Source organism: Lepeophtheirus salmonis, chromosome 10, assembly GCF_016086655.4.
Source record: "Lepeophtheirus salmonis chromosome 10, UVic_Lsal_1.4, whole genome shotgun sequence".
NCBI classification, from domain to species: Eukaryota; Metazoa; Arthropoda; class Copepoda; order Siphonostomatoida; family Caligidae; genus Lepeophtheirus; species Lepeophtheirus salmonis.
Window position 1 is genome coordinate 4,351,016 of NC_052140.2, and position 27,679 is coordinate 4,378,694.

At 28.5% G+C, this 27,679-nt stretch overlaps 1 protein-coding gene and 1 long non-coding RNA gene across 2 annotated transcripts in view; one reads left to right on the top strand and one right to left on the bottom strand.

Annotated features, from left to right (window-relative positions):
- Positions 1–646: 646 nt before the first annotated feature.
- Positions 647–27,679, top strand: part of LOC121125564 (uncharacterized) — a 204,991-nt gene continuing 177,958 nt past the window's right edge. The window contains exon 1 of the mRNA XM_040720759.2: positions 647–770. The gene's annotated coding sequence lies outside the window, so the exon portion shown is untranslated. The remainder of the gene's footprint in view (positions 771–27,679) is intronic.
- LOC139906517 (uncharacterized) lies at positions 24,622–25,755 on the bottom strand. Its single transcript, XR_011782094.1, has 3 exons — positions 25,171–25,755; positions 24,977–25,116; positions 24,622–24,914 (listed from the first exon to the last, which is right to left on the bottom strand). It is a non-coding gene; the product is annotated as an uncharacterized lncRNA (long non-coding RNA).

A 27,679-nucleotide genomic window follows, 5' to 3' on the forward strand; every position in this document is an offset into this window, starting at 1 on the left:
GGGCATTTTCTCTCTCCTAAACCATACACATAGTACTTCAGATAACTTCTGAAATTAAAAATAGATGTTCGAACATTATTATAGGCAAATTTTTAGAATTAAATTACGTAACACTCACATTAGATGTGGGATTAACTAGTGTTGTGGTAGTCCTTATTTATTTTGTCGATTCCAGTCTTAGGACCAGTCCTATTAGTTGTTATTAATGGTTCTTTAGACTAGCGGGGTCCTTTGGACTTCCTGTACTAGAATTGATACAAAAAGAGGAGATAAATATGATAGACGTTATGAAAGACATAACTTTATCAGTTTAAGGACTAATATGCAATACTGGACCGAGCCTGAATTTAAGACAGGGACTGCAGTCCCTGTCTTAAATAAGGATCGACACAACACTAGTATTAAATTACCTTTAAAGTTTTAATAATATTATCTACCCGTACGAGTACAAACTTAAAAGAAACTGAATTTATTAAGTAACAGGCTCTTGTGTATTTAATAATGAAAAGAGTTAAAGTAGCAAAAACGTGCAAAATGACAACATAAAGATGAAGCGCTCTTCGTAAAAAATATATTGTGAAAGAAGAAAACTACTTCTCAATAATTCTCCTGTTTTTAATACAAGAAGCGAAAGAACAAATGTTCTCAGTTATATTTAACTTGTAATAAAGTAAGGACGTTTTTAAGGAAATAATAAGTACTGTGTATGTAGTGATTAGGTCATTGGTGAATTCACTTAATTATAAAAGGCAATAATTACAAATCATTGGGTAAGTATTTATTTAATGATATTGGTATTAAGAATGTAATATTGAAAAAGGTTTTTTTATTAGAAAAAAAAGAATAATCATTTTGTTGTAGATTAACTTAAAAAATTAAAGAGTGATCTCTTAAAATATATAAATGACATGAGGAGTTGTTATAGAGGAACTAATTAAACCTCCTGTGACTTTCCTTTAAAATCCTGTTCGGGTCATAACCAGGTACACCCAAACAGTAAAATTGATATTTTATCAATTTATAACTTTACTTGAATAAATTAAACGCTTTTATGCAATAATATTTTTGAATAAAAGAATATCACATTTTGTAAATTAGGAACTTAATATCAAACCTGAAATTTTCTATGCATAATAAGACAGCTTCTTTTTTTAAATCCAATAGGCTAGATAAAAAATAAGAAACCTTAACTTTTATGTTTTGAAACCTACATAATTTGTTAATAACTGAGGAACTAATGAAGTTACAACCTCAATAAAATAAAATACAGGAAGTACCTAAATAGGTCTATTAAAAAAGAAACCATTACTTTCTAATTTCGAAATCAATTTTCACTCGATTAACGAATAATTTTTTTTTACTATGTTGGTACACATATTTCAAAACGTTTGCATTGTTACATTGTTTTTGGAAGATAAAAAGGTAAGACGTTTTATATGAGATTCACTTCAACTTAGGGGGAAATTTCTATAAAAACTTTTGAAAGTTGTTTATTCTTCAGAATTTTGTTAAAATAACTATTTTTAAAGATTATGCAATCTTTAAAATCTTTTTCAATAGTAAAAAATTTCACATAAAAAGAGAATACTTTTGTCTGTCAAAAACAAACTAACAATGTAAAACGGCTGATTTTGCTAGCAAATGTTGTGGACATCGTTAAAAAAAGTGATAATCAAATAAGAATGGAATTAGAAATAAACGGGTTGTTTTTTATCAAACTTCATATTTAACGGGTTTTTTAATGGTACTTATATTTTAAATGAAGGACATTCATTAACAACGTCTATAGAGATCCTTAAATGTTCTATCTAGTTGTTTTTAATTGATAGATATTGTTTTTTTGAGTGTGAATAACTATTTGTTAATAAATTGATAAAGTTCAGTAACAATTCAGTATTGATGTTACAATATTTGTATTCTCGAACCGGTTTCAATACTAAAACTATATTTACATAAAAGGAGGAGCAAAAATATGATATTACTAGTATATTTTATTTGCAAGTAACAGAGGTTTATTTTTTCAGATTTGAGCCACAATCCTCATAGGGAGCATAGTTTGGATGAGTACTCTAGTACTCGACAAATATTAAAGTTGAAATTTTAATTTATATTAAGAAACTTAATTTAATATTACTCAAGTCACTTTCATGTCAATTAAACAAATACCATCTTATAGGTACTAGAGAAACTTTTTTAATAGGATTGGAGAGTCACCCTTCAGTCACACTAATCGAGTCAATAGATACAAGTATATATCTCTGTATTACACACATTGTCTTAATAAAATTACATACATTAGCAATATTCCTTAAGTAATGATTGTTTTTAGGCTCCTTTACTATATCAATTTAACGTCGAGAAAATAATATTAAATATAAATTGTAAAATACAAAGTTATAAGAAATATTATTTTTAAATTTAAAAATATATATAAACATTAAATTTCATTTTGGTTTGATTTAAAAATAATAATATTGAAAATATTTGATAATTGCTGGTATCACAGAAAAGATAGATTGTCTATAAATATATTTATATTTATTAATGTCTATTAATTAAGTAATTATATGTCTATTAATATATTTTGAAAAATATTCCATTTAATATTAACAATATTAAAAATTTTATTTTTTAAATGATTATTTCTTTGTGAATCACGACATTTTTGATAGACATTTTAAATTATCATAAAATATTAAAATAATTTTTATTTTGAAAAATCCAATACAAAAATTAAAATTTCTACGTTGTATTAATTTTGGATGATTTCGTATGATTATTTTTTTAAATATCATTGTTTTCAATATGTAAACAAATAAAAAGATAATTAAATACTCTCACAAATAAAGTTACTTTGAAGTTTGTGAAATATTAAGGCTAATAGAATTATTAAATGCAAATATATTTTTTTCTCAAGAAGAACTTCTAATGTCAATTTCAGATAATCACTTAGAACAACAAATGCATTCAAAATTATGTATATTTTTGATTGTGAATAGTATTAAAATTATATTAAAATCATTTTATTTCTACCATGAAATAACGCAAATTTAAAATCGTTATTTAACAGTTTCTACAAAAGGTTTCTTGAAATTTTTATTTTAACAATTTTTGTTCAAATGTCTACCAAAATCTTATGGGTTTTAATAAATAATCATTTAAAAAGATAAGGATCCCTGTAATAAACAGTATCGTGCTCTTATCTCAGGTACATGTATTATTAAAAAATATATAACATTTTTTCCAGACATCATTAGTTTACTTTGGCATTTTAAAATGCTTTCTTTGCGAGTACAAAATGTAAACTTGTATAAAAGTTACATTCAAGGTCAATAAGATAAATCTACATTATTTTATACTTGATGAAAACTATAATCAAGAGCAATTAACTCAAATTCGTTAATTGAAATTGTGAAATTCGGTATTTGAGAATATATGGAAAATAAATAATAGCATGGAGATACAATTTTTGAATTACCTAACACGAGCTACTGTGCCAGTGCAATTAATACATTTCTTACTTTCTCCAAGAGCTCATTATATAATACTCACAATTGTTGGAAAAATAATTGTAAGGATATTAGGAAAGTCCACAAGACAAAATGTAACTAAAAAGAGGACCTCCTTATTTGTTCATGACCTAACACGATCAATTATGTAAAATTTATCCTAATCCTGACCAAAAAATACAATTAGAGCATTTAACTGTCTCCAAATGAACTTCATGATGAAGTCCTACAAATGCCAAATCCTTATTAAAAAAATACTAACTGAAATAAGGTAGTGTGAGTTCTCACATATTTTGAAAAAAGTTCCAGCCGACACCCTGTCCTGGGTGTTATTAGGAGTAGTGGCAGCGACATTGGACTACTATATGTATTTCCTGTGAATGTTTTAAATGCGGATAAGTCTTTTTAGTCTTGTATTGAGTGAATCATAGCTGCTAAAGGTTATCATCTAGCAAGGTTTATCTGTCTGCGAAGAACTCATTTATGAGTGTGCTGTTAAAATTTAGAACAACATGACTACTCAATCTAATATACAACAATTTAGCAGCGAGCGTGTCCAGTTAAAGCTCAGTGCGTCATATTATAAAAGAAAAGAAAAGGGGAATAGATATATTATTCAAGCAAAGTTCATCAATGTTTAATAACTCTTTAGTTCTATAAATACCGTGAGTTGTATTATTTGCTGTACAAGTTATTTTGAATACTTGTTTAAGATAGTCCAGATTGATATAACCGACTCTAACCATTACAGTTTTTAATATTTGCTAAAATCTACCTATGACCTAATACCTATTTCAATCTTGGTAATGTATTTGATACTAAAAGATTTATGTAAACTGTAAATAAATTATAAAATATATCTCTTGAGTGTATCACAAAGAATTTTGAAATGAAATACTATGAAAATGCCTATTAAAAGTATGAATTTCTTATGTCTAAAAATTACTAAAATAGTTTTGACTTCATTCTAAGTCTTTCCCAAACTCATCACCCCCATTTTAAAGATTGTAGATAATTTTAGTATGAGGTTGTGATAATATTTTTGTTTTAGATAAAAATAAATTTTATTTCACTATGTTGATGTGAGAAAACACTGTCAAATTATTACGTACATCACAAAATAAGTAATGATATCTAAAGCTCACTAAGTTAGTTTCTTTTTTAAATTATCTAGCCATTTATTTATCTAAACATAATTTTAGAAGTATAAGAGTTGATAGAAATTTTGTAATCCGGTTAAAATTATTTAAAAAGAAAACATAACATAAATAAAAACAATCATTAACATTCAATATATGAAACTGATTGTAGGTAGAGTTTGCACATTATTATTATTTATCTCTCATCTCCCTTTTTTGAATATATATATATATAACCAAAAATGGGCTGTTTGGTCAAATAAATTACTGTTTTGAGATTAGAAAAGGAACACAGTTGGTAGATTTTCCTTTTTTTCTTTCTTCTTTTTTCCGTCATTATTTATTAATATTTTTCGTAAAACATATACCTCTAATAAAGACTATAGTTTGCCACTTACCTTAGTAATATTGAATATAATTAATTTTATTAGTGCCTTAAAAAAGTTCCCCCTCCGCCTGGATTGCATTTAATAGGATCTCCATCCATCCATTTTCCCTCGGAGTTCATATTTTTCCATTTGTATATCCTATCAACACGCCTTCTAAGCCTCTCTTCATGTTCTGTTAAGGGATCTCGGTTATATATGCCTCCCTCGATGGATCTCATCTTCTTTAATGAAAGGATCGTTCGTTGTGCAGATGCCACTTCCGTTTTAAGGTCTGTGACTTTTGACTTAGTCAATCATTGCCTCTATGTTCAAAAATACATAAATTTCTCAAAATCTTCTACGGAATAATCGTATACTACTATAAGAACTAATTAGTTCGATCAAAAGAGAGAATAGTCCACTGAAAGGGAAAGTTCTCAACAGAAAGAGTTCTCATCGTCCATCCACTGCTCCTTCATTGAAATTCTGAAGTTCTTTTGTTCTTAAGTCAACTCTGCTTCGTCTCTTACTCTAAGAAAAATATTTCATTTATAAGAGTCCTTCAGTTTCCTTGATGTTTATAAAGCAGAAATAACTCATTTCAATCACAATTTTCATTTATAAGAAGGACCTATATAACCTGGACTTTTGATTTCTTTATTACATGTGTGCCACTTTTGTCATTGGAAAACGAGTAAAAGATAATTCTAGACTTCTAACGATAATGTGTGTCTCTTTTTTCACTAGTTTTGTCTCCATTGACAATGCATATTCTATTCTGCTAATAACTATATTTATTTCTGTATAAAAATTTATCATTTCATTTTGTATATGTATAATGTCACTACTAATTTGTTGAATATGTTTTTTTTATTTTATATTAATAACTTCTATATCGTATCATTTGTCCTAGTAAATTTGTCTGATTTTCTGCTTATGACTTCTAGTTATAATTAATATAATTGTTTTTTTAGTTGTATTTTTTTTTTAATTTACCCATATTATTTTATATAAGCTTAAGTTCTAATACTTTAATAAATTATCTTAATGATGTTCACTACTTCAATGTAACGATTAAGGCGTCTTCCTTCGTAATAATTAATTTTACTATACCGTGCTTTGTACAAATTCAAATAAAGTAAATAATAATTATATTTGAAATATTGAAATTCCCTACTGATCCTAAATGGATCTCTTCAATGTTGCAATCTTTTAACCTCATTTACAAGAAAGGAGTTGAATATGCTCACTTGAGATGGATGATCAAGTTAGAAATATCTTTCGTCGATTTCTACTACCTGGCTTTGTTTCTATCTCTTGGAGAACATATCTGAAGAGTTTTCGTATTTTCGTCTCATCAAAAATACTAGCCTGATTTTTGCAGTTGTAAATTAAGTTGTATCTGGATTTAAGAATAACTGCCTGACTGGTTTCAAAGGGGCGTCTTAGCTTCAAATGGTGTGGAAGGTGTTTATCTATACTGTCTACATTTGTCTTTGAATATACATTGATATAACATATATACAAGGAGGGAAATATACAGCGGTAGATCTAATAGGTAAGCTACCACACAACTGGAGAGAAGAGAGGATCTCGACTCAGTTTTCATTAATCATTATCTATAACCCCCACTGTTCAAAACGGTTGAAACACCCTCAATTTTCCGTCAATGAAATCATCAAGTCTTTATTATAGAGCACATAGTCCAGATGAAATATAAAATGCAGATAACTTTCGTGATGACTGTGTCCGCCTTTAGGTGAGCCCAAGTCGTCGGTGGCATAACGACGAGCCAATCTTCTTTTTTTAATTATATTCCGAGTGTATCCCGAATTTTCTGTTCACAATTTCCCTTACAGGTCTCACTTTATTACATTCATAAAAAGATGGAAGGATGACTCCGTGAGATCCTTGCAGAAAGCTCTCCGTTTAATCTTTTTACGAATTGTTGGTGAAGACTGTTAACGTAGACAATATCGTAGCCCTCTAGTTTCTTTTTGACCTTAATCATGAGGAGTGTTTCATTCTTTTTAGGAAATTCCAAAGTTTTTGATATCGTAGGAATTATCGATTTTTTTCTTATGTTCTGCAAAGGGTATTTGTTTTGGAACACATCTAAATCAATATATTACGGAAATCTCATAAAAAAATTAGCCAAAATCTTAAAAAAGGCGATGGTAAGTTTTGAAAATACTTAGAGTAAAGCCAAAAACTATTTTTTTTTTTTCATTCTTAGACATTTCACATTCACACTCTAAATGGACACTTTCATACTATTTAATTTCAAAAATAGTAATTACTATAATTTAATACATGAGCTGAAAATTCCGTCCTTAACAAAGAAAACAGATTTTTTTTTCCAAAATGGCTTTCTTTAAATTATTGTGTATTATTTTTATTTGCTTTATGGAGCGGAGTACCCATAGCACTTTTCAAGTCATTACTTGGCTAGAATAGTATTTTTTTTTTTGTCAAGACGCATTGTAATATTAAAAAACGAAGTTTTTTTTTATTCATTGTTTTGGAAATAACAAAAGTAGCGTAACACTTAGCACAATAACTAATAAAATAAGGAACATATAGGCATGAAATTTTGGCATCTGTAGTTTAAAGATTGGTACAAACCAAAAATGAGGCGATTTTTTTAAAAGAACCATCTATGTGTGAAGGCCTGGACTTTACAGGCCATATGTTATCTACATGGTTTCAATATCTATATTATATACATATATGTGTGTTTTTTTTGTTTTTTTTTAACCTGGCCTTTAGTAGTTTAAAGGTTAATTCTTAAGAATACATAAAAATAAATAAGCTTGTTTATATATTCTTAAGAAAAATTATGCAATATGGACTTTAAGAGTCAATAAATAAAAGACGCCTACAAAAGAGATTTGTATCAGGTGGTGTACATATATATGTACTGAACGTACGTATATCAGAGTCATAGGGTTGTTACTTAGTTACATGATAAATTATGATTGAGACATTTATATAAAATAAAATCAGCAGACTGAATCAAGTTTATGCATTAGTTTTGGATTGAATTTCATACCTACATATATTTGAGTATACAGTATAAAGATAATAATATGATATAATATATGATATTCAATATTTCTTTTGCGACTGCAAAAGTCAAAAAAGACAAAAATTTTATAAAGGTCGAGCCCGTTTTTAATCCCTATTTGATATTTAAAATCCGGCTGGGGCCCGTTCATACTTTTTTTGTTTCGTATAATAATTTTGAAAATGATGAATTTACCTCTAAATTTAGTTGTTCACAAAAAAAAAAAAAAAAAACCGTTTTCCTTATGTTCATTCTGAGGTACTAGAAATGACATCACTTAATCATTTGACAAACATTATTGTTTCCTTCATTAACAGAATTAACTTAGGATAAATTGATAAAGGCTGTTTAGATAATTATAAAGCAATTCATAATAACCTCAGCACCTTCAGTGGACCAAGAAGTATTATTGTAGACAAATTTGAATAGAAATTGATGACTTAGTCATCGTCTAGCATTTTTACTCTATATTCAAGCCTGTTAAAGACTAGTTACAGGCTCATAATATGATATCAGATCATATAGCTATTTTTATGAGATTGGTACAATTTTTGATGATGACACAGTTCAAATTAAAAGGGAAATTTATTTAAATTTCATGTTTAATCCAGCAGCCATTAGAAAAAGTTATGTGTGTGTAAAACAAACATTCATTATTTATAGGGTTTTATTCAGCAATGAATAAAGCCTGATTTTCCCGGTAAAAAAGGTATTTTTGAAATATAAATAATTGATAGTTCATTTTATGGCCCATTTCTCCGGTGATATTGAATGTTTTCAAAAATTACAAATAACTTATTCTATTACATATGGAATATGGCCAAATTTCTAAGACAAAACCTGAAAGTTTGGTCCAAAATAATTATAGTTTTTTCGGTTTCATAATACTCCTGTACTCAAATCAATCGGACAATACGTCATAATTCAGCAATATCAGTGACACATGAAGTCATCTGATTATGTTGAAGATAATTTGGTTAGACAAATGTACGGGACTAACGTGTATTATTGGATATTTATGAATTATTAACTCTCTGTTAGTGAACTGGGATATTAAAAACCCCTAGATTGATAAAAAATGCCTCTCATTCCTTAGAATCTTTATTTTATCGACATTTTTTTAGTATGCTCCTAAAATACTAAATATAACAAATTTCAATATTTATCTTGAAAATGCTTTATTTATGATTTAATTGAATATTTAGCTATTTTTAATCAAAATTTAGTGAATTTTATTAAATATTTTGCTTAAAAATAATTTCCTTGTTGAATTTAATTTCTTAGTTCATTTTCAATTTGAAGACTGAGGAGTACAACAGTGGCAACAAAATTATAATACGTGCAACCTCATCAAAAATAATAATTTAATATTTTTGCTATTAGGATAACAGATTATAATTTTTCTAATATATTATTTGAAACTAAGACTATAATTTTTTCATTTATATTTTGAATATATACAAGTACTTTTAGCATTTTAAATTATATTTACAATTGCAAAATGGGTGAAATGGATAAAAAATAATATACATAATTTAAATGGCGTAATTATTATAATTGTTGAACATTAACAAAAATTTAAAATAGAGCTAGACCAGTGGTTCTCAAACTGTAGTTTGCAAACTTCAATTTTAATTGTAAAATATAGATTTTTGTGGGGTTTATATAAAAATATGTACTGTAAAAGATTAAAATAATACTGGTCCATATTAAGATTTTTAAAATCTAAACATTTTGAGAACTTCATCGAATTTTTAATAAAACGAGCTAAATTCTTGAGAGCTCCGAATTAATTTGGTCAACAAAAATTATTGGAGACAAAATAATAATTGTTTAATAAGGTTTTTAGAACGGAAAAACATCCAATATTATACATGAATTACAAATATGTTTATAACCAAGTTAACTACTTCGGTAATAATACTATTGCAGAATTTTTTACCTTGGATATGATAAATATTTATTGGCTCAATGTTTGAGAGAGAAAAGAAAGTAAATATTTTATTACGATATTATCGTATCAATAAAACTTTTTAACAATCCATAAATAAAATGTCAAAAATTTAATACATATTAGAGCGAAGCTGATATCTTGACTTTGTCGAAACAAGCAAGTTCTTATGTTGGTACTTTATATGGATTTATTGAACGTATCTTTAATATTTTATTGAAATATATTAATATTGATCTATAGCACAAAATTTAATTCATTAAAGTTATCTTATTTTCAATAGTTCTTTGGTGTTTTTATTTTAAGTTACGATTTTTCTTTTTTGTAGCATTGTTTCTAACCTAAAAAGTTTTATATTGCGATGATCCTTTTTATTTGTTTATTAATATTAAAATGTATATTGCGTATTCTACTAAGTTTTTTGCTTTATAGTACATCAATATGTTTCTGGTTCTGAATGAGGTTTCGCCAACTGGCAATAGAAAAAAAAAAGTATGATAAGAGTTTCAAAAAATGTCAACATAAAATATTTTCTGCATTGACTCTGTGGGGCGTTCAGGGATGGAATTTAAATTCTTATTTTATTTAAAATTAATGTAAAAAATTATTGTTACATTCAAAAACTGAAAGTGTGATTTTTATAGTTTTTGGTGTTATAGGCAAATTTCAATGAAATTGGAAAAAAGTGGGGTTTTATATCAACAAATGAATGTTGTTGCTTTTATGGAATCGTTGAATGAACAAAAGTAGAGGAATGGTTTTACTAATTAGAAAAAAAAACACACACACACATTGTCCAATGCTAATAAGTGGTCATTATAGTGGTAATTCAGTTATATTTCAAATTACATTAAATGGTTTTGAGGCTGATATAATGGTTATATCTAGAATGATTTGCTTTTATTTAATGAATGGATACTATCACAATACTATTTAGTGATTTTAATATTAAACTGAGTTGTATTAAAAAAGTTTTCATTGGGCAACTTTACTTTTGAAGGGTATTTCAAAATACAAAGCTTTATATATGATCTTGGCCGTAATAAGTTAAAATTTCCTAAACGGTGGACTTTAAAAACCACTCCTTTTAATAAGCTTTGTCTTGATTAAAAAATAATAGAATAAGTTAATTTCTTTCAACAAAAATTCGATCAAGGGGCTAAACTTGTATACAAATGGAAAGACTCCAATCTAGTTATAAAAAGAGAATAAAGCAATAAAGTTAGGGAGACCAACACAAGGAGGTAAAAATTCATTGAATGTTAAGAATAAGTGGATTTGAGGATAATAAAGTTGCAAGGGAAATGGTACAGATACTGTTTACCCAATATCATTGATATTATAGTAAATATGTAGTAGAGAATAAGAAGAAAAAGAGATTCAATGTCCTATGCATAATTTCACAAGAATAGATACACCGTTGGCGGACAAACCATACATATGTATACTTTTTGATGAACATATATATAGTTGAAGATTACCTTTAAGTCAATAGTGTAATAACTAGGCTACTATGGACAATTGTCAGCCTGCATCGATTCTAATTCTCCCTCAAAATGTAAAATATGCTCATTTAAAACCGCAGATGTTACTAATAGTATTGGGATTTAGAGCAATTACGTTAAAAAAGTTTCTAGAGGAACACTCAACTTGAAAGAGGATTATTTGTCAGAAAACAAAATATTGGAAGTAATAAACCGTATTGCAAAAAAAAAAAAAACAGAAATCACTAGTACCTAGGGGGCTAAGAAAAAAATGAAAATAATATTGGTTAATATTAGTAAATTGCCTATAAATAAAAAGATATCTTTACTATTTGTGATATTTTGTGTTATGAAGAACTCGACGGGATAATGGCATTGAGGAATATTACCAACAAGTGTAGACCAAAGCTGAAAAATATTCAGCTACGCACGGTCCCATTTCAAATGAATTTAGCATTGCACACTTTCAGATATGATTCAGTATTCAGCACTCTAGAAGTGTTCAATATATTTTTACCCAAAACTACACGCGGTTTCTACTAGGCTTCTTTTGTAGGAATGTCCAAAAATACACGCAACTATTGTGTTTATGTACTTATTTAAAGATACTTGATTATGATGGTGGTTAAGAATATTTTTTAGGATGTACTCTGGGTGGCGGGGTGGGGGAATTGGGATAGGGTGAATATTGACACTACAATAACCAAGATAGGGCAAATTATTTACGCAATGAGTTGTATTAAAGACAACTAGATAATCTACATCCTCATAGGTTTTTTTTTAAACATTTGTTTTTTAAAGAAGTATTCGAAGCGTAATAGATTTTCGTTCCGTGGAATTATAGTTTTTTTTTTGTTGAAAATATCACTCTTGTAAATATTAAAGATTAAAATGCTTCCTTTGTGCTAGCTCAGAGTAATAAAAAAAGAAAGGCTAGACACAGTACCCAAAAAAGGTTAAGCTTGTTTAGCAAAGTTGAAGTATCCCACTAATGTACGACGTAGGGGAGCAAAACGTGGACTGTTAATTATTGTTTATTATCTCATTACTTTACAAAGTTTTAGAGATTATTTTTTGATATTAAGTGTTCTAGGAGTATGGTGTTTCAGTTGGCCAACATAGAAAAAAAAGATAGAGAAGACTAGGATGTCAGGAAGTAGAGGGCATAATTTAAAGAGAGATACAAAGTTCTTGTTAATTTTGGAGAAGAATATAAAGGAGGATCCCACTAAGTCGTTGAATCGCCTATCCAACGAAGCTATAAAGCCCGACGTGGGATTAATTTCTTTCACAAGGATCCCACGCCACCTTCTGACAGAGGACATGAAAGCCAGGAGGCTCGAGAGGTGCAAGAAAATCCAAACGTGGATCAAAGCGTTTTTTGAAAATGTTATCGGACAAGAAGATTTTCACAGTTGATCAATTTCGCAACCACCAAAACGACCACTAGCTTGCGGAAACAAAATAAAGAAGCTCAATGGATTTACCTCACCAAATACCCAGGCCCAAATAACGGGCCTAGGCGTTGTGGCCTGCTATAGAAAGAAGATGTATCTGTTCTTTTCAAGGCTCGACAGAAAATCGGCCAGGAGGACTACTATAAGGTGCTTAGGTACACGATCTTGCCATGACTGAAGACCAACTACCCAGAGGGTAACTACGAGTGGACTCACGACAGCTCCTCTTACACGTGGACCACGTAACAAAAGTTGTGCACAAATAACATGGCCCTCTTCACCAGATTTGAACCAACTTGACTTATCTTTATGGGGAACTTTGGAGAAGGAAACCAACCAAATGTTGACTCACAGAAAAACTCCATAGTGGTTACAACTTGTCAGAGAAGTTTTTCATCAGCTCCTGCAGGGGCCTCCAGGCGACACGTAAAGGATGTTATTGATAATGAAAGTGACAATATTGAGTGAAAAAGTTTTCTACATATTTTGTTAATATTATTTTTGTGCCTATTATTGAAAATATAAAATAATTGATGTATTTCTCGATCCATCTCTCGAATCCACGTTTTGCTGTTCTACTCTGTACAAATTACAAATATAAGAAACAAGCCCAAGAAGGTTAATATATATATAAATAAATGGATTGGGCATTTATTTACCTATGTATATATACAAAAATAATAATCGATCAATTTAGTCCTGAACATAAGTTAAATTAAAAAAAATTATAACTCTAAAATATTTGTTATACCTAAACAATTGTGTTTCCTTATGTGGAAAAGTTTTATAACGAAACTATTATCTTCCATTTCAAAGTAGATGTATGTGTATTTCATTTAAATTAATAATTCATTATGTCATCAAATAATTTTTGTGAAATGAATTCAAAATGTTCTAATTTTAATTTAGATAATATTCAAGTATACATTCAATAACAAATTTTATAGATTCAGTTTGATTTTAGCCCTTTTTTTGTTTGTTTTTTTAAATTTGTAAGAAATTATATAAGCGTATAAATTTAAATGATTTTAAAAGTACCAATTACAAATGAGTTATACTCTTTTCCTACATAATAATTTGGCTCTTTTTAACAAATTTAGTTAATTATATATAAAAATATTTTCTTAGACCTCTTGCAATAAAATATTACATATTTGTAACAATATCGATATAAGGTTAATAACCATATAATCATGCGTTTAAACGTGATGCAAACTATAATCTGGAAACTTTAACAATTCTTCCATTAGTAATTTGTTAGTAATTTTGATGAGACTAAAAAATAATGTATCATAGAATTTTCACTTCTACAAACAAGACGAATTTAAAATCACAAATTTCTATATTTTGAAAGGATGAATTGTTAAATTTAAAGATTATAATATACAAAGTACTTTTATATATCTTATTATACATACACATAACAATATAAAGGATGTCCTTTTTTTGGTTGTTGCTTCTTTAAAATTAAAATAAAACACTTATTTATAAGAAATTATAAAATTATTTGGTACTCAAATAAGTTATCATATATTCTAGTTAAAGTAAAAATGTCCATTCATTAAGAACATTGGATAGTTTATTTGATGTTAGTTTAAAGGTAAAATAGGAGATATCATCTCTTAATTTGAAGCAAAAATCCGAAAACCATGACTTAACCTAGATGTTTTGTTAAACAATAAATAGAGAACACCAACATCACTTATTGATAATGCGATATTTTTACTTAAACATATATAAATTATTTTTACTCACTCCATTAAGTCAAATTTTATCAACTCACTGAATACTCAAAGTGTTTCTCATGTTCACAAAATGAAATCCTCTAAATTCCTTAATCATAAAACCTTCTAGATTGAAGGAAACAAGAGTTGATATTATTATAAGTAGCCATTACCCTTTTTGACTTCTTTTTTTGTTTGACATTGTAAGGGCTATTTTTATATTGTACTAATCGTCAAATAGAAATGAAATGAAAGAGATAATTAAATTAAAACAATTTAGTGATGAATGGCATAAAAGATTATTAATTTTGATTAAAACTATAATAACAATTTTTAATTGGTTGGAGAAAAAAATATTTCGTATTTCATGCCGTATTTTTAATTATGTATATATATTTTATTACCGTGCGTCAAGTATGGCAGTCTCAAAGGAAAGCTTTCGCCATATTTTTAATACTCTTCGCTTTGTGTTACACATCAGTAGTTCGAGCAGGTTTTTTTGCTCAATTCTGCCCTCTACTATGAACGACTCGACTGTTTGAAGCTGGCAATCGAACAGAAGAGGTTAGCATTGGTGAATAGGAGACAACAGGACATCACCAGCCCGTACACATCTTTGATGACGCACCAGAAGCTCCGGGTCTTGGATGGGAAGTTCCATAGCATCCATACTACAGTACGGGCCTCGCAACAAGAGACTACTACTTCTTCCTTTCTATGGTCAAAGCGTTAGGGGGTACAAATTTGGCTTCAATAGAGGCCTGTAAAAATTGGCCATCGGAGTTTTTCTTTGTTCATAGTGACTAAGAAAAGAGCTTTATCAAGTTGAATTCTCATGGGGAAACAAGTTATCGAACAGAACGGGCGCACTTGGCTTAAATTGGATGATTATACCACTTCTTATAAAGTGTTGGAATAAAGAGAAAAAACGAAATAACTTTATCTTCAATTTATTATTATCGGAATAGAAATTATCAAATAAAATTCATGTTTTATTTTACACTATTGAAAGTTTGAATATCTCTTAATTATTTCATCCATTTTGCAATCGTGAATATCAATTAAAATGCTTCAAATGGAAAAGAAATAAGTCTTCTTTATTAAAAGAAATCTTAACAAAATTAGTTTAGAAATACAAAAAGATATGATTTGTTATTATCAGAGTTCAAACATTATAACTTCATTTTGATAAAAAATAAATATTATATTTAAATGATTTTATAAGAATTCGAAGTTTTAAATTAATATACATTACTTTTGATGAAATTATGTTTGATATATAAAATAACAATATATATAATATCAGTAGTAACTTGGATGAGTGAAGAAATGTTTTCAGTTTAACAAAGTTAAATTAAAAATAACAAAATGTACAACTAATTCTTATAAAAATATTATTACAAGGAGTCAAGGTATATTTGCAAGTAATTTTTGCATTTTTCCCCCTCCATGTTAGCATTTGGTACACATTTATTCAATCTTCTCTCCTAATAAATTACATAGATTATAGATTTATTTCGCAATTTCAGCCCCTCCCCCTACCTGCATACTTACTTGTGTACATAGCCCCCCCCAAGAAAATACATAAAGTAAGGAAATCCTTATTTTCAGGGCTATGGTGTATGTATGAGTGCATGTCAGCTGTTTTTGAGGGAGTTTATTCTCTTTATATATTTTTGGAATTTATTAATAATGTAAGATCTTCAAGTTTATATGTATGTAATACCGGTAGTACCTGGCATTTACTGGAGCATTAAGCGTCGACTAAATGACAAACTTTGCTTTAATAGTATAGAAAATAACTCCCCGAGAAATATTCAGTATTACTCTCCGTTTTTCATGTGCTCACTTCAATTGATATGAATTATCTTCTCAAGAATGAAAGGTCAATAATAAGAGTTTGAGAAAAAAAAGATGATGTGATGAAGCAGGGAGTGAGTTTTTAGGGCGCTCACCGGCTGTGCTTAACCTACATAAGCTCGTTAGTCATTTCACATTCAGTATTTTTTATTTTATATAACAAAAACCAACAAAAATAGTTATCACTGTATATACGCTCGATACTATTGGCAAAACGCCTGCGTTATAATGACTACCACTACCTTTTCTTATTTAGATAAAAAATATGTATATAATATACCTCACTTTATACACACTTGATGATGCATTACTAAAGAAGAGTATAAACACTTTACATTTTTTTTTCTTGTAATAAATTATACTGAATGAACACAATTCTCAAAGTTTGAATTGTAACGGGGTTTCATTAATCTTCAAAAAGTTTTACCAACAAGAACGTTTCTATACAAGATTTGATTTATCTACATAAATTTTTTTGTGACATGAGGGACATAATAAATCAATATGTATGTACTTCAGCTTATTGAAAAATATACTTTTTTGAATTTATATATGTTTCCGCATTTTTTCCCATGCTGTTTAAGTTGTTGTTTAATTTAAGATGTAAGAAGCTCAAAAATCATTTTTTAGGGATCAGACTTAAATTTATTCCAATTTGCCTTTTTTGATGATTTTACATAGTTTTTGGAAGATAAAACACACCATTGAATGCCAAAAAAGACATTAAAATACAATTATAACCATTTTTGAATAATATATATATATATTTTTTTTCAACATTCCTTATTCCGTTTATATATTATATAGAACATACATATATAAATAAACTGAAACAATTGCGTAAAAAGTCCATAAATAAGCATTATAGTTTATATTTAATACTTTGGGGTATTCAACTAATATTCTAGAAATCAATCTTTAAAAAAACAGTAAATATGCAAATTAACTATCATGATAAATATTTGTTAAAATTTTTGAACACCCTTTTTAAAATACTTCTACGATTCTGTGAAGTTGATGGAAGATACAGGATATTTTATATATATCTTATTATATAGGTATCAAATAAAGAGAAACAATTATTAGCACGAACTGCAGTACTAAAATTGTATACTCCCATCTATCAATGTTATTTTCCCTTATGTACCCGTTTTTGCAGAAAAGATATTAATATTTTGGACATATACACTTGCCTCAACTTATTATAAAATTATTTTTTTAATACCAATTTTAAAATCAAAATGATATACATTTATTATAATTGTTTATATTTTCTTATCCTTCTATAAATATAAACGTAAAATCACCAAAAAGTGATTATTTTTATCATCCATTTATTTATTGAAGACGTTATTTTTCAAACAATCAAACTTTTGCCTATTATATTATACGGCTTGAAGGAGATACTCTCTTTGCTTGGGATTTTTAGATATTATATGTGCATAGTCAGTCATCATTTTTTTTCCTGTCTCTGTAATACCGCAATATTATATAAATAATTTTTTGCTTTCATGTAGTCTTCATTTCCTGACCATAATGCAACAGTCCATTGAAGCCAATCAGTTTGGCTAAAAAAAGATGTAATTATGGACCAATAAGATTATATAATAGTTTTTTCAATTATAATTTAAAATATAGGTTTGCCTCTTACTAAGCTTTCACATTTTTTATTCGAAAATAATTCAAGGGCTATATATATTCCTCTTTTGATCATCATGTAAAACATAGCTGAATAGAACGAACAGAACCAACTCCAGTGTAAAATACGATATATGATTATGAAGCTTCTTCATGACGACCTCTGCTAAATCATTGTTAATGCTTCTGAACAATAACATGTCTTGGAAAATTTCAAGTTATCTACAGTAGCATCCAATGTAAATGTTGAAGTCTTCCACATTGGCATATAAAACAAAGTTAGAAATTTGTTTATCTTATCTAGCTTTTCCATTTTACTTTTATCATATTTCCTTCCCTCAATGAATAAGAACATCTTTTGGGAGTATATATTTATGGCCATCCATCGCCTGGTTTCTCCTAGAGGAGAATTGAAATTATAGTGAATTCTGCCATTTTTTGATAATCAGCTCTTTAAAATGTGTCTGATTTCAAAATTTTATTCATATTCTTTAAACAATTTGCCCTTTTTCCTTTCAGCCATATTATTTTTATAGTGATACTTTTTGTATATTCTTTATTCAAGATATCAAGTAGTGTTTAAACCAAGGATTTTATAAAGACTGAACTTTCGTAAACAACTTATCCCAAAATGAGTATACAACTATATACTGTCTACATATGTGTTAAAATAATTTGATGTCTAATTGGTTTAATATAGACTTAGCAGCTCACTTGTAAATTCCACTATTCCTGGAGGTGGTGTCAAAAACCAGGGTAGTAATCCTATCCTGGAGTTTTTATGTTTCCAATAGATCTATTGATGAATTGGCTTGATATTCTCCTGTTGGATCCATGAAAATCTCTCAGCATCTTTGATATCCCTGTGTAGTGCATCATATGAAGGAGGATCTCCAGTGAATTTATTTCACCTGTATTTTTGAATAATTTTATGTATTGAGATCATCCTGTTTCGACGAGGAGTTGATGTAGATGCGTAATGAATCATTCTGACATAAATGTCAAAAAAATTTCTGATGAAAATGTTAATTCACATCAAATGAATAATTATTATTTATTATCAGCAGTGGAGTTGTCCAATTTCAAAGACGGGCCATGTGTAAATTTCATCATATCAAATATACTGAATTACAAAAGTATACAAGGTAGGGCAGCAAAATGTGGACTGTTAATTAATGTGTATTACTATGAAAAGGTTTATCGATTATTTTTGTATGTTCTGTTTCCGTTATTTGTTAAAATTATTTTTTTTACCTCTAATTGAAAATATGAAATTAATCATGTATTTCTAAGTTCATCTCTCGAGCCCTCGCTTTGATGCCCTCCTTCCCCTGTATATATATATTTTTTTTAATTACTACTTTCTTTTATGGAATTTCTGGTCTTGTATTTAGAAAAAAAGAATTTTATATCTTTTTTCGAATTTGATTTTTTTTCATAAATTTCGAATCTATTTCCTTTTTTATAGATTTTTTTTTAAAAGATAACTATATGATTATAACTTTTTTTTTTTTTGCCTTTATAATAGGAACTTCCTCTTTGACATTTCTTTAATTTATTTTTTTTCCTACTTTGATGACATACAATGGTGGAGGGATATGTACCCCTTACCCCTTTTGAACTGTAGTGATGATCAATCCTCAAAAAAGTAAAACGGTATCAAACTTTCAGGTCCTTATTTTTCAGAACAAATTATAACTATTGTTTATTTTAACTATTCTTCTATGTTAATTCCAGTTATGCATGAAAAACGTTCTGCTGGTATGTAAAAAAACAAAACAAGAAACCTCAAATTGAACGTGGTAATTCTTAAAATTTGATTTTTTTTTTGGGGGAGAAAAGCAGCATCGTTGCCATGGCGTTACATTAGATCAGCTGCAAGCAGGCAAGAGAGAAATGAAATAAACGAATATTAAATTTAATATAAAGCATGGTCAAGGCTGAAATTACTCCAATGTTGATCTTTAATTCTATTCAGGGTGAAAAAAGGAATTACATTTATAACTTCCGAGAAAACCCTCGTAGAGGCCTGAACTAGAAGGTGACAGAGAGTAGTTAAAAATATATCAAATTTGAGGATCAAGCTTTTTTGTTATTGCTACCAGATTTTTTTTATTTATTTACCAAAGCTATCAACATTAATCATTATTCTTTTATTCTTTAAGAGAGAACAATATTTATAATGTATTTACTACTGTGTAAAATACAAAAAGTAACTGAGGATTTGTTGTGGAGTTACAAATGCAAGTCCTTATTGGACTCAGAGTAGAATTGAAGATTGGGATCAGAGTAATTCCTGCCTATATAATTGCGAGATACAGAGTGAGGTTTATGTTTATTTGCTTCATATCATAGCTGCTCGTAGCTAATTAAATTCTTGAAATTCTCAGGGTGAGCTTGTTAATTTACGGGTTCTTTTTTTTAATACCGGCGTTTCACATTATTTGAATCTCCGGTAACTTATGTTTATATAGGCTTGTCCCGATAAAACATTTTTCTGTGCGATTAATTGACCCAGAAATTATTGCAATAAGCGATAAAATTACCGTTTTGAGACAATTTTCAATTCATATAATGATAATGCAATTAAATCCTTTGGAAGATCAAAAAACTTTTATTTTTAAAGATTACTGGAACTGGACGTCTGGAAGAAATTTAAAATATCCAGAATTAATTAACAAAACATCCAAATAAAATTATTTTAACCAAAAATGCTCTTGAATAAAAATCAAAAACAATAAATACAACACTAAATAAAAAGGATGTAAACCAGATTGCACTTCAACAGATAATAAGCATTAGGCTCTGACATATAGGAAAAACTGCAATTAAGACCTTTGTGCCTCAACAGGTTATATGCAAATCTATATTTCTTTATTCTTGCAGATTCCGAGCAAGAAATGCACACTAGATTAAAATTTTTTGATATCCTGTTACATTGAAGCGGGTGGATGGAATTTATTGCAGCCGGTAAAAAATTATCGCTCATTTTAATTTATCGTAGAACTAATAGATTTATTGCATATTGCGACAGGCTTATGCATGTAATCATTATTTGTTTGGATTAAATAATAATAAGAAAAAAAAATATTATATATATTTTAGTATAGTTATCTAAGAACAAAATTTATTTAAATATACTAATTACTAATAATATATTGTTTATTTCACATTTCAATAATGAAAATTTAAAAAAAAAAAAAAAGTTGTAGCCAAACCCCAAAAATTTAGTTTGTAGCATCATCGTTTAATAGGAAACGTGGGTGATAATATACATGCATTACGTTGGCGAAAAATTATTTTCGTATTTTTCGTTTTATTTCAATACTTTATGAGAATGATAAATCATCCCATTTCAGCCAAATATGCCCCGTTCTGGTCGATAACTTGTTGCCAATAAGAATCCAACTTCATAATGCCCTTTTCGTTGAACTCCTTGTCCCTATTGGTAATAAAGATCTAATTATGGCGAAAATCTTCCTTTGAGACCTCCATATTCGACACACAATAATTCACGACTGAACAGACCAAGCGCAATACTATCCACAAAACGTTTGTAATATACACTCATACTTTTACAACACCTTATCATATGATCCAATGTGACCAATAACGAACAGGATTTACTTAGTTAAAAATATGGCAGGAAATAAGAAATTAAAAGTAATTCTGCTACCTATCATATACAGATACACACTTAACTGTTTCTATAATCGTAAAGTGAATCAAATTTTGTAAGTTTAAACGTGACAAAGTGATATATTTATAATTATAAACGATTTTTCTTAAATTTATTTCTTATCTAAACGCAATGATTAATTAAATCATACAAAAAAATAATGATGCAATAATGTCACCCTACAAACAACACCCAATTTGTTCAACATATTTAAAACATAACTTGGAAAATTACAAGCATTATACGTTTAGAAACTGTTAAGTGTGTAACTTGATTATATAACTATATTTCCTTGTCATTGTCATGACTGTTTTTCAAACAAAAAAAGTTTTGAATTTTATTAATATACCCCTGATGACATCCATTTAAGACATGTCATCAATAATTAAATATATGTTACTTGTATAGTGATAAAAAGAAGTACTACATCTTGTCATTTTACAAAAAATACAAAGTTTATCTTAATGAAAAATATTAAGATCAGTGAACAAATTTATATAAAAAATAAAAACGGGGTAATGATACTTTTTTTATATAAGAAATAATTATTTTAGGATATATTTTAATAAATTTTGAAAGATTATTTATTTATCGGAAATAGTTATTTTATTATAAATCAACACTGTTCATATTGATCATTTTCTGGCAAGAACTCTATTTTTTCATAAACTTAAAACTTCAAAGGCCTTTGAACCTCTTAAAATCAATATTAATAAATCAAATTTTTTGGTAGGTCTGTTTGTTCAGGCCCCATTTTTTTTATCTTATAACTGTGTGATTTAATAAATAATAATGTAGCAACTAGGGTTTGTAGTTAAAGCTCAGCGTGTCGAGTAAAAAAATTAATGTGATACAGGAAAGTTTGTTTTTCTTTTTTTAGTGCCTAACTTTTGAGTATGTGCTTAATATCTAAGAACTATGACTGCTTAATCTATGAAATAACAATGTATAAAGAGCATGTGTAGCTAAACCTCGGCACGTCTTTTTAAAGAAAAAAAGTAGACGATTTATTAATCTAAATTTGTATATATTTCTGTATTTTGTCAAGCAATACCACATTATTGCGCTTGTTAGTTGATGTAAATGGCTCAAAATATCTCATTCTTGAATTAATATATAAGAAAAAAAACATTTTTGGACTCTGTCCTTCCGATATTTAAAAAGAAAATAAAAAAAATAATTTAAGGTTCATTCTAATAGTAATATCCACCCATTATTGAAGTATTATAGAAACAATATTAAAAAAGGTATTTTAGACAATTTTACTTCATAAATACATACATAACTTTTGTTGAAAAAACAGTTATGTTAACAAAACATTGAGTCCTTAAAAATATCCTCATTCTGATTAATACACAGGAATAGTATTTATGTTGCATTTTTTGACGTCTACCAAACACTTTAATAATGTTTGACTGGATGTTTATCGAGGCCTCATTTTTAAGTATGCTCTTAATATCTTATACATGATCTAAGAAATAACAACATAACATCACGTGAGCGTCATTAAAAAAAAACATATTCTTCTTTTAAATTAATAAAGCAAAGCTTGTCTGTTGACACATCATTTTTTTAGTTTTGTGTTTGCTTAATATATTATAATTATATGACCACTGAATCTAAGAAATAACAATGTGGCAATGCACGTAATTAGTTAATACTCAGCGTGTCATATTAAAGAAGAAAAGAAAAATCAATAAATGTTAATCTTCTCCTAATAACTTCAAGCAATAAAGCAATATCGGGTAATCCTGCTAATAATTAATCAATCAAAAACGGTCAATTCCTTAAAATATTGATTACAAGGTTGTTTAAATTCAATTCACTCTTCAAAATCACAACTATAAAAAATAATATTTAGTGTGTCAAAAAAAATGGGAACGGGAAATAAAGAGTGAATGTAAAAATTATTGACTGTTTTTGTTTTTTTTTAAATATATTTGGATATTTATTTAAGAACTAAATATAAAATACTACTAGATTTTAACTCATGAATTATAAATATGATAAATAAATAAAAAAATAGTATGTTATGAGCATAGTTGATAATATTGTAGAGAAAAACGCGTGCGAGGAGGAGGGGGAAAAAAGACATATGGTATCATTGTTTAAAATACTGATGTGATTATCATCTGCCTGCTTTATTATGATTTTTGAGGGTATAACTAATGTATTTATTAGCAAAATGTTTAATGAAGATATACTACGTATAATTGACTTCGACGTTTTTTATCCGTTACAGTAGATTTGAAAACGTCACACTCCATGAAATTGTAATTCATTATGAACCTTATTCTCAGAATAATAGCAAATGAAACGACAAAGTAGAGTATTTGAAATATATTTGAAGCTCAAAGTTTAAAAAAGAAGGCTTTAATTAAATATAATCTACATACTAAAAAATAAACCATTAAACATTTAAATTAAATATACAAAATTAAACAATTAAAATCATATAACTATTAATAATAATAAATTATAAGTACATAATATTGAAATAATAGATTGATCCAAATAATATTTTCTTGTTCTGACATCGGAATTCAGTTAAATATGTCATAACTTTAGGTTGCAATACACAAGCGAGACGTGGAGTTTAATCAAAAAGATAATCACCCCTCTTCTTCGTGTGGAAGTTGCTATATACAATTGTGCACAGGATAGATATATCTCTACCGATGAGATCTAACTAATTATTAATAATAAAGTAAATGTCAAAATCATAAAATTAGACAATAAATATACTAATAAAAATTTTTTATAAATAAATTCATCGTAAAGATTTAGAACAAAAGCTAATTATGTTGTAATGTCCGGCGATATTACTCCCTATTAAGAGCATCAAAAAAGATTTCCCCCCGTTATTTAGGTATGCTTATATAACAACATACTATTATCATGATGGATATACACAATTGTTAATTATAATGCAACACCCAATGTAACTACCCTCGTTGTTGTGACCATTTAAACAGTTGTTTTTGCCTTTTTGAGTTTTCTGAACACCATTTCTTGGAGCCCATCAACCATAGCTAAGCCTTTAGTGATAAAAGAGTAATATTTATTGACTATGTAATATCGGAAAACCTAATTATCATACCCAAGTCTTAAAGCGAAGTAAGTAGTCTCAGACAAACTAGTTGCAAACCATCCAAAGCTACTACCCCCGTTGTTGTGACCATTTAAGCAGTTGTTTTTGCCCTTTACTGAGTTGTGTATCATAATTCTTGATATGTTTAGCTAAAATAGAATCATATTTTATGGTTAGATTTTAAAAAAAAATTGAATACTTACTGTGAGATAGTACAAAATTCAGAGTTCCATTTCGATATTCGTAAATACTTTTTACTGATAACTTGATCATCATTTGGTGTGGATGACTCAAAACATTTTTATATGTATTTCTATATATGACATCAGTACCAACATCCTCCATTAATTTAATGATGGTTCCTCGGGAAGGGATATGTTTCCCTTGTATTTCTCCATAAATTTTTTGAACGTAGATGATTAGCAATGGATAAGGTTATATTACATGCAATAAGCATCGTTGTGAGATCAAAGTTAAAGTCTGACTTGATGTATTCATCGTCAAATTGATTTTATAGATGAATATCCATACTCTTGTTATGAGATGAGGATAATGAGTGGCGTGTAATTCTAGACAGGGGACTAAAGGCACATTTATATCAACAAATCCGACAAACCATCTGTTTCTCATCCGGTAAGTATTTTCCAAATTCCTGGGCCTCCATTTTCATAAATCCAGACAGAAGGCGACGTCATTTTGGGGATTTTATTCAGTTCTCTATCGACTATCACCATCTCATATTATATTAATATTGAATAATAAAGGCGGGAATGATAACGTTCATGATTGATAGAAGAAGATGTATATTATTTAATCAATGATGCCATAAGTAATTCTTCTTTTCTCCTCGCACGCTTTTCTATTCTTACCAAAATTATCACCCTTAGTTATGAGTATTAACATAATTTGAAAAATGTTCAGAATTAACCCAATATTAGAATGAATATAAAACACCATTTATACATAAAATTTACATTCGAAATGTATTTATTCAAAAGTAGACACAAAAAGGCTAGAGTCAAGACAGCAAGAACCTCAAAACATCTCTTTCATGCTAACATAGCATATGAATGTTTCAGATAAAGAATTTGCCCCTGCTGTGCAAATAATGGCCAGGTCTGTCAGCACTAAAGAAAAGCATTCCAGATTCGAGGCACTGGAAGGGTGCAGTAAATGCAACTTCTCCCCAGAAAAAGTAAAAGTCCTGGCTCATATCCTCCAGACAAGTCCAAAATTAAAAAAATGCGCGGACAAAAAGACACAATCTGATTCAAAGAATGATTGTGAGCTCCCTGAGCCAGAGGGGAATAAAATCCCAGGAAAGGTAATGTTGTGCCACATGGGGGATCGTGGTTTACGTGGCGGATTCGACCATTGTATCGAATGCATGTAAACTTGCGATCGAGAAAAAGAGATAAGTACGGGACGGACGAGTTTAAAAGATCAATACTTATGCATATGGAACTCGGTAACAAGTATGAACTAAATGATATAATTGTAATACCTGTTGTAATAAATTGGAGAGGGGTCTGGGTATCACTCCAAGGCTCATTAAATGGATCCGACTAAAAGTCCTAACAACCTTGCATGCTCTATACAGAATGGATTGTAATATGATGCAGAGGCCAGGGTTTTAGAATAATTGATTTATGTACATTTAGTTCCCCTCCCTTTTCCCCCAATTTACAAGTGGGTAAAGAAAGGAGTTAAGTAAACAAGTAACTACTATTTCAAATTAAATTATATTTATGTTAATTTTTTTTTTTATATATGTTCTGTTTTTAAAGTGAATTTATATATTCCCAGGTGTGGGTTTGATATTCATTTTAGCTCTCACTCAGCACACTAGTGTAGTAAATTTTAGCACAGTTTCGTAAATAAAATTTTATAGCTAGGGGTGATAGCCAATTATCTATACATATTTTAACACAAACTTACCATACCCAAACGTAGGATTTTATTTTAATTTAGCCTCTTTATGACCGAATCAGTGTGAATTTGCACTAGCAGTCATAGGAGGGCACCAACTCACATGTCTTTATTTTTCTTCAACTAGATAAGTAGTATTTAGTTTAAAAACATTAAGTATTATATTCTTTTTCAGCCAGTAGTCTACTCCCTAATTCATAACGCGGGTAAAGTGGGTGAATGGTTAAGTTTAATTAATGTATTTACTAACCCAATATCTTTAACTTCTAATTAAATACTGGGTGGTAATTAGTTTATGGAATCTGACTCTTAATAACATGATGGACAAGTCGGAGCCAATGCCGTATTAAACTATTCTTTTCAATATTAAACTATTCTAAAAATTCTTTCTGATTATCCTTTTGATATATTTTACTTTAATGTGCATTGTTTTTATTTTATTTTACATATACCTATATGTCTCAGCTTTTTAAATTTCCATACATGCATGTAAATATTTGTACTAGAACAAAATATACACAGAGGCACAGAGCAAATAGCTATGGGAAACATAGGCCGCAAGAGATCCCTACTTAAGGAACCAAAAAAATGATTAAGATAAGTCCACGTCCCAAAAAGGACAAAAAATTCCAAAACAGAAACACCCTAGCAGGGGAGGGTTGTCCCAATCCCAACAGAACAGAAGGCCGTGTTTCTGCAAGTTTCAAGTATCTGCCTTCCTTATTTAATAATAAAAAATGTTAAGAATAAACTCAATATTGGAATGTATATAAAACACTAATT